The sequence below is a fragment of the Thunnus albacares genome, chromosome 22 (assembly GCF_914725855.1).
Source record: "Thunnus albacares chromosome 22, fThuAlb1.1, whole genome shotgun sequence".
Classification (NCBI taxonomy): domain Eukaryota; kingdom Metazoa; phylum Chordata; class Actinopteri; order Scombriformes; family Scombridae; genus Thunnus; species Thunnus albacares.
Window position 1 is genome coordinate 27,228,702 of NC_058127.1, and position 13,901 is coordinate 27,242,602.

Here is a 13,901-nt window from a genome sequence, read left to right on the forward strand (position 1 = left end):
ACTATCTTACAAAGCGGATGACTGAGCTGACTACTGAGCTAAACCAAATGCATCTCCAATGTGCAGACAGACATCTACTTATTTATACATCCATAACACAGAGACAGTTCAGCGTGTAATATGTAGAGAAGAACTTCAAATGCAATTCTTGCTTTGAACTTTTCATTTATTGCCTATTTTTTACAACCTAACTTTTTGAAAAGGAGAAGGGGACCAACAAGTTATGGAGAGTCCTTTGTAAGCACTTTCCTTGTGTCAGTAGCTCAGTGTCAGTGAACACCCCCAACTCCAGGAGTGATGTCATATAGCAGGTTGATGTGACTCCCCTACTTGAGACCTGCTGATAGACGTAACAGGGGAGCAGAGGAGAGAGACTGAGATAGCGATGTAACCGACCTACACACTGGTATTTGACATGGTTTTTTTCTTCTTCCCCAAAACAAATGATTTTTAAAATATTTGTATAAAACAAATGTTCGTAAAAAACCCACTATTAGTGCTTTGCCAAATAACATATTTGTCTTATCGTGTTCACGTAACATTTTGTTTGTACTCCCCCTGGCATTTCGGAGAATACCGCAATGAACAACACATTGAGCTTTAACACCTCTGTGCATGCTTGTAGCTCACATGCCATCTGAGGAGGCCCACACCATGGTGTCTCATGCGAGTATAAACAAGGCTTTAGTCATTAAGCCTTTTAAAAAGATTTAAATAGAACTACAGGACAAGATCAGACATCTTCCTGATCCACTACAGTTTGCATAGAAACCTGAGGCCAAACTGTCAACAATATATTTCATTGTCAAATGGAACATTTTACACTTCTCAGACAATAAAGCCTTTAGAATGACCTTTACTCTAGCACCATCCTCAGGACAAACTTTTTGCCTTTCTGTTTTTTGTATTCCTATACTATTGGTAAGAAGAGCTAAACCATCAGTGTGTTGTTTGCTCTGTCTAAAACTTTTTGTACTGTGGAATGTAGTGAAAATTGCTGACCAGGGATGCAGAAGAAGAATGATGGATATAGCAGGTGTGGGTCACATCATGATGTAAAGATGAGTCAGAAACTGTAACATTTAGTATCTTTTCCATGTCTGCATTTATCATGACTAGTCTGTCTCCTGACTCATCAGCAACAGTAGAGGGCTGTGTGTGTAACAGCATATATTTTATATTGTTAGGTCTTGTTAGGCCTAAATCTCAGTTTGAGGCATGTACCTACAAGCATGATCGGTGACATCACACCTAATTTGGAGCCAGTCCTGGTCCAGTATGCAACACAAGTGTGATGTGGAAACTTGAAGCCTCCGGTGCACATACACTGAGAATGGACTTTACAGTGAAGTTGGAAACATCCTTTGTCCAACAGTTAAACTTTTAAAATGAAATATATTTGCATATTCATAGATTCTGAAATGTTCAATGAGGGAGGAGAAGTACATGTCATTTTAAGGTTTTTTAATGAGATAATTGAACTTTTTTTGTGTATTAATCCGAATATAAGACGGGTTTCTTTTCCTGGAAATGTGTCGTAAAACAAGTGCTCCCCTCCTTACTGAAGTGAGCCACCGTGGAAAGGATGACACATTGGCTTGATCAATCATGTCTGAGTCTAAATGTAAACAAGACAAAAGGTGTTTTTCTCTAAAACTATGGTACAACCTCCTGATGCTGATATTTTTATCAAAGGTGAAAAAACTGACATAGTTACTGTTTTTAAATATCTTGGCGTGACACTGGATCCAAATTTGAACTTTGAGAAACATGTTAAAACCGTAAAGTACAACTCAGCAAATTTTAGACATATTAGAATCTGTATCTCTTTGGACGCAGCCAAGATATTTATGCATGCTATGATTCTTTGCTATATGTCTTATTGAATCACATGTTGGGGGCAGGCTGGAGAAACAGCCATAAAACCTCTTATATAAACAAACTCTAAAAACTCTGGACAAAAAGCAAATGCATTTCCATCACTGTAGGGTTCTGGACAAATACAATTTACTGAGCTTTGACAATTTTAGATTATTCTCACATTTGTGCCTAGTTTATAAAATTTTAAATGGTTTGGCCCCTCCTCCACTATGTCACTTTGCGTACACTCGCTCAGTAAGTTCTATTAGATCCTCCAGAATATCCTCTATACAAGATTGTACCATACCATTTCGTCACACTGCATTTGGGCAGTCAGCTTTCTCTGTGAAAGCCACAACTCAGTGGAATGCCCTACCTGATGGTATGAAGAACTGTAGTTCAATAAATTCATTCAATGCCAAATTAAAAGATCTACCGCTACAGCTGTGTGACCACTGAGTCTAGTTTACATTATTCATTTCTAATTGACATTGTAGGTGTATGTGATGTGCTGTTGTGTGTGGCTTTGTATTTTGTATTTGGTATGGTGTGTGATTGTGGGGGACAACGGATGCAAATTAGCTTCCAGCTAACTCCGGTGCAGTGCATCTTTAATGTTTAAAACTGTACACTGTCCCAATCAATAAATCATCTGCGGTAAAACACAGAGTGGACTTCTTTTAAGCAATATTACACAAGAGGGTGTGCTTTGTGCATGACAGTTATGTAGTCAGGAAGGCGCTTGCACCTTGCCTACTTTTGAGTCACTCACCGTCACTGTCATGCGAACAATGACGGTAAAGCACACCCTTGTGTGATATTGCTTAATACTAACCACTTCAGACTGACCTGTGTTCATCACTGACTTCCCTACTACTGCTGTAGGGCTGTAGCCAGACAATAAAGCTTGAAGTTAAGGATTGCCAGATCAGTAACGTGTCCCCCATAACCTGCTCTGTCATGTTTTATCACAAAAAGCCACATTTTGCAGAAAACACACAAACCTGGAAACTCTGTATATGCTATATCTTAAAGTTGGGCTAGCTGGTATTAGACTATCTGCTGTGTTAAAATCCCCCAGTGATATACAGAAGTCTTCTTTATTGTGGGAACATGACATTATGACTTTCTATCACAGTGATCATGTCTGTGCATAGGAGACTGTCCTCACGAGAAAAAAATCAGTGTTTGCTTAATTATCTGTTTAAAAATCTGCTTTGAACAATAATTAGTGTCCGCTATAATTTCCCACAAGAAGGTTTAGTTACATCTCTCTTCTTCCTCCTCACTGAAAAATCCAGAAACTAGGAATATGCAAATATTTGCTTTGTCAAAAGTTTAAATGTTGGACACAAGATGTCTCCTACTGTAAATGAAAAGTCCATTCTCAGTGTATGTGCACTGAAGGCATTCAGGTTTCCACATCCCACCTGTGTAAGTTACTTACTGGACCATGATTGGCTCCAAATGAGTTTTGATGTCACAAATCATGCTCGTAGGTACACATGTTGAACTCAGATTTAGGGTGAGCTCAGAGAATCTTTCTTTCTTCAGCAGAAGAATGTGAAAACAAACTTGGCACAAACATCATTCTGCACAGAGAAATTGGCAATAGTTGTTGCCATTAGACATGTAAACTATATGACCCATTGGCTGCTATATATATATTTTGTGCTTCTGTGTAGTTCTGTAATGTAATATATCAAAGCTGGTATCAGTAATTTCTGTCTATTTTTTTATTTGTTTAATTATCTATTGTTGTTGATTTGTTCACTTTCATTTTTTAAATTTTTCTATTAGTTTGTTGTCAATTTATTTTCTTAATTTATTTTACATGTAATTATTCATCTTATGAACTCATGAGAAAACATATTTATTCTCTTTGAAGTGATAACTCAGTTATAAAGTTGGGTCAGGCTGAGTCAACACAGACACATATGCAGTCCTGCTGTGGCTTTGTTTCGTGCCAGTGCAGACTTTGACAGTATTAACAGAGAACATAGTGTTCATTCCAAATAGTGAGTGTTGCATTAGTGACTGTATGTGGTTTGAAAAGAGGAAGCTGAGGTGGCCTGGTGGCTGGGATGATTAGTAACAGGAAGTAAGTCATGGAAAATGAAAGTTACACACTGGAGAAAACTGTGTGTTATATTTATAGAACAACATGAAAGTAACTTAGTATGTTTTGGCCAGTCCTGACTCATCACAAGTATGGGAACTCCAATCTGCTTGCAAAAGAGATGTTATGTGTTTTTCAGACACTGATGGATCTCATTTAACAGCAGAGAGATTATTAGTTTGGTCTTTATATTCTTTAACTTGCATTTCCAGGCATGATCTGGGATTGTGTAAGGATGGGCTTTTTGTAGTTATGCGACTCTGTGACATGAGGAGCCTTTGAATTTATACTAAGTTATCAGAGTCCCTCATGATGAGACTTATCAACCTCATCTGGAGAAAAATAACTCTTTTATGAATAGCCAGAACATAATAACAATTATTATTACCATATTATTATTATCATTATTATTATTGTTGTTGTTGTTGTGATTGTTTTTCTTCTGTCCCCCCTCCCCCTTTCCCTCTCTTTCTCTCTCTCAACCCAACCGGTCAAAGCAGATGGCCGCCCACCAAGAGCCGGGGTCTGCTTGAGGTTTCTACCCGTTAAAGGGGAGTTTTTCCTTACCGCTGTCGCCAAGTGCTTGCTCATGGGGGAATTGTTGGGTCTCTGTAAATTTAAAGAGTACGGTCTTGACCTGCTCTATGTGAAAAGTGCCTTGAGATGACTTCTGTTGTGATATGGCGCTATATAAATAAAAATTGATTGATTGATTGATTATTATTATTATTATTATTATCATTATTATTATTATTATTATTATTATTATTATTATTATTATTATTACTATTATTATTACTATTGTTGTTGTTGTTGTTATCTGTCTATCGTTAGTTTGTGTAGTGAAGCTAATTGTATAACTATGCTGTATTACTACGATAAATGTCAAAACTCGTTTCCAGAGTTTATTTATGAATGCTGCTTATTGACTGTAACGTCATGTTAGCGCCACTCAGTGGTACCAGAAAGTATCTACAGAACATCCTTTGTGGGGTGTTCAAAGCCAAATCCGATATATTCAGTGTCAGTTTGGTGTGATTTGAAACTCTGGTTTTCGAAATTAGTTAATACGAATAAGTTTAAAAATCTATTCCAGAAGATGTTATTAATTCTGCACATATCACTAGTATATAAATGATTATGTCGGTATGTTACATCACATGGCGCCGTGGCTTAGTTGGTTAAAGCGCCTGTCTAGTAAACAGGAGATCCTGGGTTCGAATCCCAGCGGTGCCTTTTGTAGTTGTGTGCCATTTAACTCAACTTACAGTGACTTAAGTGTAACAATGTCACGTTACAATGGACAAGAGTCTTTTGGAGAAACGCAACCTGACGTCACTGCGGCTGAAGGCTGCGGTGGCCAATCACAGCCGGAGATCAGACTGCTCAGAGTTGTGAACTCTACCATCAGGGAGTACAAATACGTTACTAGGACGAGGGGAGGACATTTCTCTTCGTGTGATAACGTTAAAAGTTAAGTTATACTTTTCTGTCGGCTTCCCGACTCATTTTAAAAAAGAGGAGAGAGAGAGAGAGAGCGCACAGCTATGGTCGAGCGAGCTAGAGAGTGAATGAAGAGAGGGAACGCTGTTAGTGAGAGAGCTGGTGAGTCAGCTCAATAAAACGTTATTTTCTGATTGTTTCAGAGCGGTTACTTCTAGAGCACAAATAAACACGCCCACAACACCACACACCTCCGCTCGACCCTGCGGCTGAACGCAGCCCCGCCTGATTTGATCTGAATAGGCCTTACACCAGGGACACACAGCCTACCTCCACCTGAGCGGTGCATATGTGTTACTGACCTGCTGCGGTTCGCACGCTGCTGCGGCGCAGCGACTGCCAGCTTTATCTTTATCTACATAGAGTTTGACTTTGATAATAGCCATCAATAGAATGTTTCATATCATTTCATTATACATTTAATTTATATTTAGTTTAGAAAGTAAAATGTTAAGATACGTGTGCTCAATTGTGAAAAATAAATAAAAATATGTAAGGTGAAAGCGGCTTTCTTTCTGACAGGCATGGTGGGGTCTGGTTGGGGATACTTCTGTCAGCCACATACACTCCTCACAAAGGACGGGTTTTTTTTTATTGATTACACGGATTATTCCGCCAGTTAAACCCCCGCTGTCACCGCTCCAAGTGAAGAGTATCCCTCCAGATGACACCAAATTCCCCAAACGAGCCAAACACACTCACACAAACACACCTCATTACTTTCAGGAGGGAAACTGACAACAAATAAGAAAAGTAACAACACCAAATCTCCGCCTGGAAGCAGGTGAAACAACAGCCAGGAGCCCCGGTTTGAATATCACAGAAAGTGAAAAGAAGCTCCGTGTGTCACCGACTGTCCGTGCTGGAGTTCCCCGCCAGAGGAGTTCTCTGCCCCGGCGTGCACCACGCAGGCTGACACGCAGTACTGATACGTCATGTCTGTGACATATTCTACAGATATAGACATTGAAACTAAAGTGAAAGGTGTAATGTTTCTGGTATGATATCAATATGACTGTCAAAAGATCATTCCCTCTGTCTATTTTTGTTAAGAATAATAAAATAAAAATAGGCGGGACCCCGAATCTTTGTTGCGATGCAGCAGCCGTGGTAACTGCTGTAACTTTCAACGTGGGCGCCGAAACGAAATGGAAGAGGTTTCGCGACGCACACGCACTGCTCACGTAAACTGTGTGTCGCAGGCGTTATCCAGGACACTTCTATAAAGCACTACGCTTTTAATGTTTCATAGAATAACAGAATTAGCTTTACAAGGGTAAATCTCACATTACGTACCATGTTTATTTCGATAGTTCCTACAAAGGTTGTCACTATCGTTTGAGATCGCCGTTGTGTTTCACCAATAACAACACCCCACAAATTAAAATGTCAAAACGCTGCGAGCAGGGTTCGAACCTGCGCGGGAAGATCCCATTGGATTTCAAGTCCAACGCCTTAACCACTCGGCCATCGCAGCTACTATAAGCTAACAGAAGCACATTGCCCACTTGAAATTACAATAAATGGTATAGCAATTGGCTTATATTTTTGTATTTACATTTAAAAAGATTATGACACGAACGTTATTGAATCACGTTTTGCAGTCACGGCAAGAGTTAGGGCGTTTCTCAATACCAAGTACGCCAAGTTTGGACTCGCGGACTTGGGAGTTGGGACTTGGCAAGTTCGACTCGGGAGTAAAAACTCTCAAGGACGGTAGGACGCAGTATAGTCATTCTGCTATTGGAACAGCAGTGTACTTGATGACATGACGTCACCATCTCGGTTCGTCTTGGCAATAGGCGTACGTGTCTACGCCAGTTATCTTCAATATGTGTGTAATTTATGTTACAAGATCTGTAGCCTACATGTAAAAAGCCAGTGGAAAAGGTTTGTGGGAGTTGTTGGTGGTGAATCAACGAACAGAGAGAAAGTAGAAAGTGGGAGAAAGTAGACTTCGGACATGGGAAAATTTGAAAGATCGTATTGAAATGGATCAGATGCAGCTGTACGCTCTACAAAGAGGCTGCCCAACTGAGGAGGCGAATCTGACAGAGGAGAGCCAGGATGTGGTGGAGGATGGAGAGGAAACGTGCCATTTAAGCATGTCTCTATAACTTTGTACATCTGTCTAATCATTATGCTTTGCTGTTAACCAGTCTACTCATTTCTATGTAGACTTGACAGTTCACCTGGTACGCCTACATAAAAACTAATGTAATTTAATATTGTCTCAAGTCTTCATTAGATAGGTGTCGGTTTATTTTTTTGTCAGCTGTAGTTTGTGGTGCTGTTGAACTGTACAGGGTTATATTGGGGTATTTTTAATATTTAGTCTATTCTCATTCATATAAATGGGATGGACAAACAACTCCCAAAAACATTATATAAAAAACTTATTTACTTCACTTAAGTTAACATTTATTGCAGGGCTGTTTTATTAGACTACATTAGCTTTATCTGGGCCTACTTAATAAACTAGTAAATACAGGGGAGGTTTGATACATTTAATACTTTAATATTGAAATGGATTAGCCTACATTCCACATACATACCTTGTTTTTTTATCTTTTTGGTACTCAAACATCAAGATCAATACTCAGTCTGACAGGCCTGGTATAGTTAGGTGCATAAACATCACTATAAATCAATGCAAGTACATATACCTCATCTGTGTCACATATATTATTAGTCATTAACCAGGACAGACTTCAACACAAACAGGACTTTTCATGTCTATGATACAGCAATTATGTAGGCTACAGTAACTTTTTGACTCAGAACCTGGGAAAACAGGTGTGCCTTACGCTACCCATCAAGTAATGAAAGAAATAGAAACCTTCTCAATCATAAGCAAGCACCTGATCAAACAGGTCAGATGTTAGAGGGAAATTTAAGGTTTCAACCATTGACAATTCATATTGGGAATGCAGTTGAATAAATATGAAATAGTAAAAACATAAATAAGCAATAAATACATAAATATAACAATTAATAAACAATCTAATTCTAAAAAGAACTTTTTTTAACAGGACCAAAGTCCCTTGCAAAGGTATGCACAAATGAACACTAATGTGCCTATCCTCACCATGTTTTTTTCTAGAGCTGACCTGAGGCCAGCCTTCAGGCTATCCAGGAACAGCATCAACATGCTGGTCCAGATGCTGCCCAAGCAAAAAAAAACATGGATTGAGCCATGAAACTGAGGTGCTGTACCAACACAGTTTTGTGTTAGTACAAAGGTCAGTGATTCATCACCTGCTTGACACTCCCTTGGGGTGTTTCCATAGATGCAGTACAGTAGACTGTAAAAATCATCAGCTTTCTCCATATCTTGTATGTTCTTCGTTCATCTTTATTGGAGTAGACTAAGCTTATTGGGTGGGATTATATATATATATATATATTTTTTTTTTTTTATGAGACTGGGAGATCCCCACACGTATGCACATAATTGACTCATGTTGATGATAATATCTTTTTATGATTGGAGTCCAGTAACCACCTACCGAGCAGCTGAGGTTAAGGGTTATTTCAACTTTTTTATTTTTACTACTGTTTTTATTTTTAGAGCATTTATTGGTTTTGCTCATTCTGAAATGACACACAGTATTTTTTTTTTAATTATTTTTAGCTGGCCAGTATTTTAAATGGTAATCTAAACAGCCTGTCTGAGATTCACTGTAAATAAAAATAAATCCAGCATTAATCAAAAGCACTTTTCACTCCTAGAAATGTTAAACTTTGTATTAATTTGCAGTGACCTTTCCATCTAAGGGGACAAGTGGACCCAAACCATGCCAGCAAAATGCCCCCCCTACAGCATTACAGAGCCACTAGATCCCTTCACTGTAGAGGTCAAGTAGGGGAGTGCATCTTTTTAATTTACTTTCAACATCTCATTTAATGAGTGGTTAACAGTGAGCTACCAACAAAATGTTTTAGATTAATCATGTTTTTTAAAAATCATTTGGGAGCAATGTTGTCCACCTTTGAAAAAACTAATACTATACTACTATTAAATTATAATTTCACTAATTTTCAAGTTGTTTCCTATTATTCTAATGTGGAAAGTAACTATATATGAATGCCATTAAACTTTCCTCTTCTCGTCTTCTCTGTATTAAAATATCCCTCTTCATTTAGGTGCAAAAGTCTCCTGAGGTCTCCAGAGATCTGCCTTGAACTACAAAACAACTTTTTGTCCTTTTTTGTAGTGGTGCCTTCAAGGACTGCCAAAGGGGGGTCTCTGATCTCAGGGGCCATGTTGTTTTCTCACTAGCAATAGGAAAAAGCCGACACTAAAATATCAGTGTATTTGGAAGAAAACTAGTTTTGTCATATGATGTTGGAATCAGAGATATGGCGCTACTGCTATGAGGAGGAATGTTGTACTGTAGACACAACAGAGTATGGAGGAGGAAGTGAATATCGGAACTATGTTACAGCCACAGCCAAAAGACAGGCGCTGCGGCTTTGAAGCATCAACTGGGTCCATTGATGACTGGTGTGTCTGTGGCAGATGTAACACAATGGAGACACCACTGACAACGAAGAAACCCTGACCATTCTGAGCTTCAGGTGGACAGAAAAGCTGAATCTAAGATGTATTTGGAAAAAAAATATCTTCACAATATAATGTTGGATGCAGACAGGTGGTTACTTATTAAGCCGGATATCGTACCATGGACTCGAACACAACAGAGTGTGGAGGAGGAAGCGACCACCAAAGCTACATTACAGCCACAGCTGAAAGAGCGGCTCTTCGGCCAGAGTGGCTTTGCAGCATCGACAGGTGTCCAGTGTGGATGGAAAGAATAGAGACGGAAGTGAAAACTCTGCGCTGCAACAAACTTTGTAGTACTTTGGTGAACCTGACTTTGTTTTCTCACAAAATATTATATCAGACTTTGCCAACTCTGAGTACTTAATAGCAGGGTCATTACTAGCTTTTTAGCGACCCTATGCAAAATCTTGTTTGCCCCCCCTCCCACTTCAAGCACTCATGAATACACACCAAATCTGCATCATGTTCCATATGCATATAAATGAGACCAAACACTACTTTTTTACACATTAAAAAAAATATTTTAATTTAAGGAACTTAGCTGCATTGTTAACATCATCATCACCATCCTCAAAACTTTCGCTTTTTAGAAGCAAAGTCATCAATGATTTCATGATAGGACAGCTGCTGTCCAGTCTCAGGACTGATACTGATTATGGCAAGACTGCTGAGGACGCCTGGTTATGTAACCCCAGCAACACCTCATGACCACAGGGTACTTAAATGAATATTGGACCAGTGTCTATGTTCGTAGGGAGGGGTTGATGGTAAAGGACTCAATCAGTAGCTGGAGCCAGAGGGTAGGTTCAATAGAAGACTTTATTAAAACTTTCCTTTTGTAAGAATATAAAATTACACAGCCTAAGCTGGCATTTTTAACAAAAAATATACCTTCTTCATGTGCAATGAAACACTTTCACAGTAGGCCTATACAAAACCCATATTTCAGCAGGCAAACATACTGTTAAAACCATTAGTACAACAGTCATATTGCAGGATGCACAATTTCAAGTAAGGTAAATAACTCAAACATGTCATGCTACAACTTTTGATGTGCTCTGGTTAAGGGGTGCAATTCATGAATTTATCAAACAACCAAAGCAGGCCTTACTAGTCGCCTTCCACAACTTGAGTGTACCCTATCAACAGAGCACATAGCGAACTGATTGCTGTGCATGCAGAGTCTGCATATCACCTACCTGCAAACATGAATGCAACATGGCTATTGTCAGATAATTTCACCCAGATGCTAGAGACAGGCGTTCAGTTCCGCAAGGCGGCTTTTGAGTGCATGTATTCCCGTTATCAGCAGCACCTCGTCCCGCTGTTGGTTAAACAGTTACAAGACCCAAGCCAAGTTCCCATGTCTTGCTTACCACCTGCTGATTAAAGGGAAGGGGTTAGCCTCTTGTAATAGAGCATAAATGAGATACACCTGGTGCCCACTGGAACCTGACCAGGCTCACTTAAGGTGGACTGACCTTTAAAGTGGACCAGCTATTCTCATTTTCGTGACAATCTCAGCCACTCCTAAACAGATAACAGAGGAGGGTGTGGCTGCTCAGCAACCCCACCCCTACCCCCAATCTCAGTATATATCACAGATAAAAAAAGATATCACAATATCAGTTTTTTCCAATACTGTACAGCCCTAAACAGGGCTATTATTTTAGTCTAGTCAAGTCTCCATCATTTATGGCCATAGTAAATCAACACATCATTAAACTCTCAACATGCCACTATAAAGTAATAGTAATTAAAAGATGATTATGATCCTTGCGCACAGGTACGATACAACAGGACTCAATTAGTTGTTTTGTAATGTTTTGTAAATGAAAATAAGCCTCAGTAAAGAGATATAACGTTGCTCACTGCTAACACACCATTAGTGGCCTTGAACGGTGCCATACACAATTCATTCTGGTTATTGTAGGATTTCCCCTTTAGATCAATAGGGGAATTGACCACCTTCTTCTCAGTTTTCTCTAATGAAATATTTTTACTTGATCAATTATTTATTGCCCTTCATATTTATCTTCATCTTAAATATCTATGTTTACCGCAGGTGCTAAAATGTTATGCCATTAAGTACTGACAGCCCTGTTATTTGTACAACTGTGTGTGTGTGTGTGTGTGTGTGTGTGTGTGTGTGTGTGTGTGTTTGTGTGATTTTCTATTCCTATTTTTTGACATTTTGGCCTAACCTCACTTCCTGGGTCTGTTTTAGCGTTAAAGGGGTTACGTTTTAGGGTCAGGGTTAGAATTCAGTATAGCTTAATTTTAGGTTATAGATTGGGATTAAGCATTGATGGAGTTAGGGGTGAAGAAATGTATTATGTTATTGAGGGACCTCACAAGTACAAGTACAAAAATGCCATCAAACAAATTTACTAATCACATATGAAGTCTCTGACAACTGATTTTCTGAAAGTACTGAAACGACAAGAAACCAGTAGCTACCTGGTGGTAGTCAGTCTAAAGTCTTATAGATGCCTTTAGGTAACTGTATTGTAACAGTATTGTCCTTTAAGGCAAGTATCAGATTGGAGCATTTGTCTCCATTACACAGATAAAGCTCAGCAGTGTGAGCGTCACTGCTGAAGGAGTGAACAGAGGTCAAAGTGCAAATGGAAATTTAAGTCAGATTGGTTGCTATGGTAAACAAATTTTGACAACAGTTTGTGTCTAAGTAGAACACTGTAACAAAGGTGATGATGCTGAAAATGCAAACCCGTAAGAAGACAATGACACGTTTTACCCTACAAAATCTGATGGAATGTAAAAAGTTACACATCAGTGAGTAGTAGTAGTAGTAGTAGTAGTAGTAGAGAGTTTTTTTGGTTCTCTTGCCATTTGCAGTCCTTTGGATGACAACATCACAGAGATGTTCATTAACGTTGTTGGTCCAGATTAAAGGACGGGTTTGCAATGTTTCAAGTATGTCCTCAAACAAGAGTCAGGTGACCAAATGAACATTGAAATCATTCCTCCTGTTCATACTGACATTTAGAAGATCCCTTCATAATGCCCTTACAATGTAAGTGATGGGAGCCAAAATCCACAGTCTTCCTTCTGTGCAAAAAAAAATCCAGTATGAACAGGAGGAATGATTACAGCGAGGAAAACCTCTTTCAATGTTCATAGGGGCACCTGACTGTTGTTTTACGGCAGACTTGAAAAATTGTGAACCTGTCCTTTATGATGCGCAAACAATACAGCCATCAAATTGATGTGGAAATTTAATGTACACTGTCATCAGAAAATGATTCCACATGCTTTTTGTGACCCTATAATTTTTTCTCTGGTATCAGTATCAGGTCAGCTTTTCCAATTTCCATTTCTACACAAGGAATACAATAATCCAACAAATGTCATGAACTTTACCAAGCACAATAAACAGTAATCCTCTGTTGATCTGTGCTCATGCAAAACTGATTCTGACAATAATGTTTGATGTTTAAAGGTTCTATATGTAGAACTGTGAAGCAATTTACATGTATTAAGAGTTTTGTTAATAGTTAACATTTGTAACATAAAAAATGAAACCCTCCCCGACTTTCTCGATTGTCTGTATCAAACACTATATACTACTCAGAGCTTGGCAAGAGAAAAATCTAACATACAAAGGGGAGAGAATCACTGTGGATCACCATTACTCACCAACACTGCAGAAGAAGAGAAGGGAATACACAGTCATCAAAAAACAATGGAAAGTCAAAAAAATCAAGTACCAAATCATAGTGTATCCCACTATGCTGAAAGTCCATATCAACAGTGAAATAGTGGCCTTCAACTCTGCTTGGGAGGCAGCTGAGGGCCTACAAGGCCAGGGGATCACCATGGAGCTATAGG

At 38.9% G+C, this 13,901-nt stretch overlaps 2 non-coding genes across 2 annotated transcripts; one reads left to right on the plus strand and one right to left on the minus strand.

The window, feature by feature from the left end:
- The first annotated feature begins 5,141 nt into the window (after window positions 1-5,141).
- Window positions 5,142-5,215, plus strand: trnat-agu. The gene has a single exon. It is a non-coding gene; the product is annotated as a tRNA-Thr (tRNA).
- A 1,662-nt stretch (window positions 5,216-6,877) lies between these two features.
- Window positions 6,878-6,959, minus strand: trnas-uga. Its single transcript has one exon. It is a non-coding gene; the product is annotated as a tRNA-Ser (tRNA).
- Between the last annotated feature and the right edge of the window lie 6,942 nt (window positions 6,960-13,901).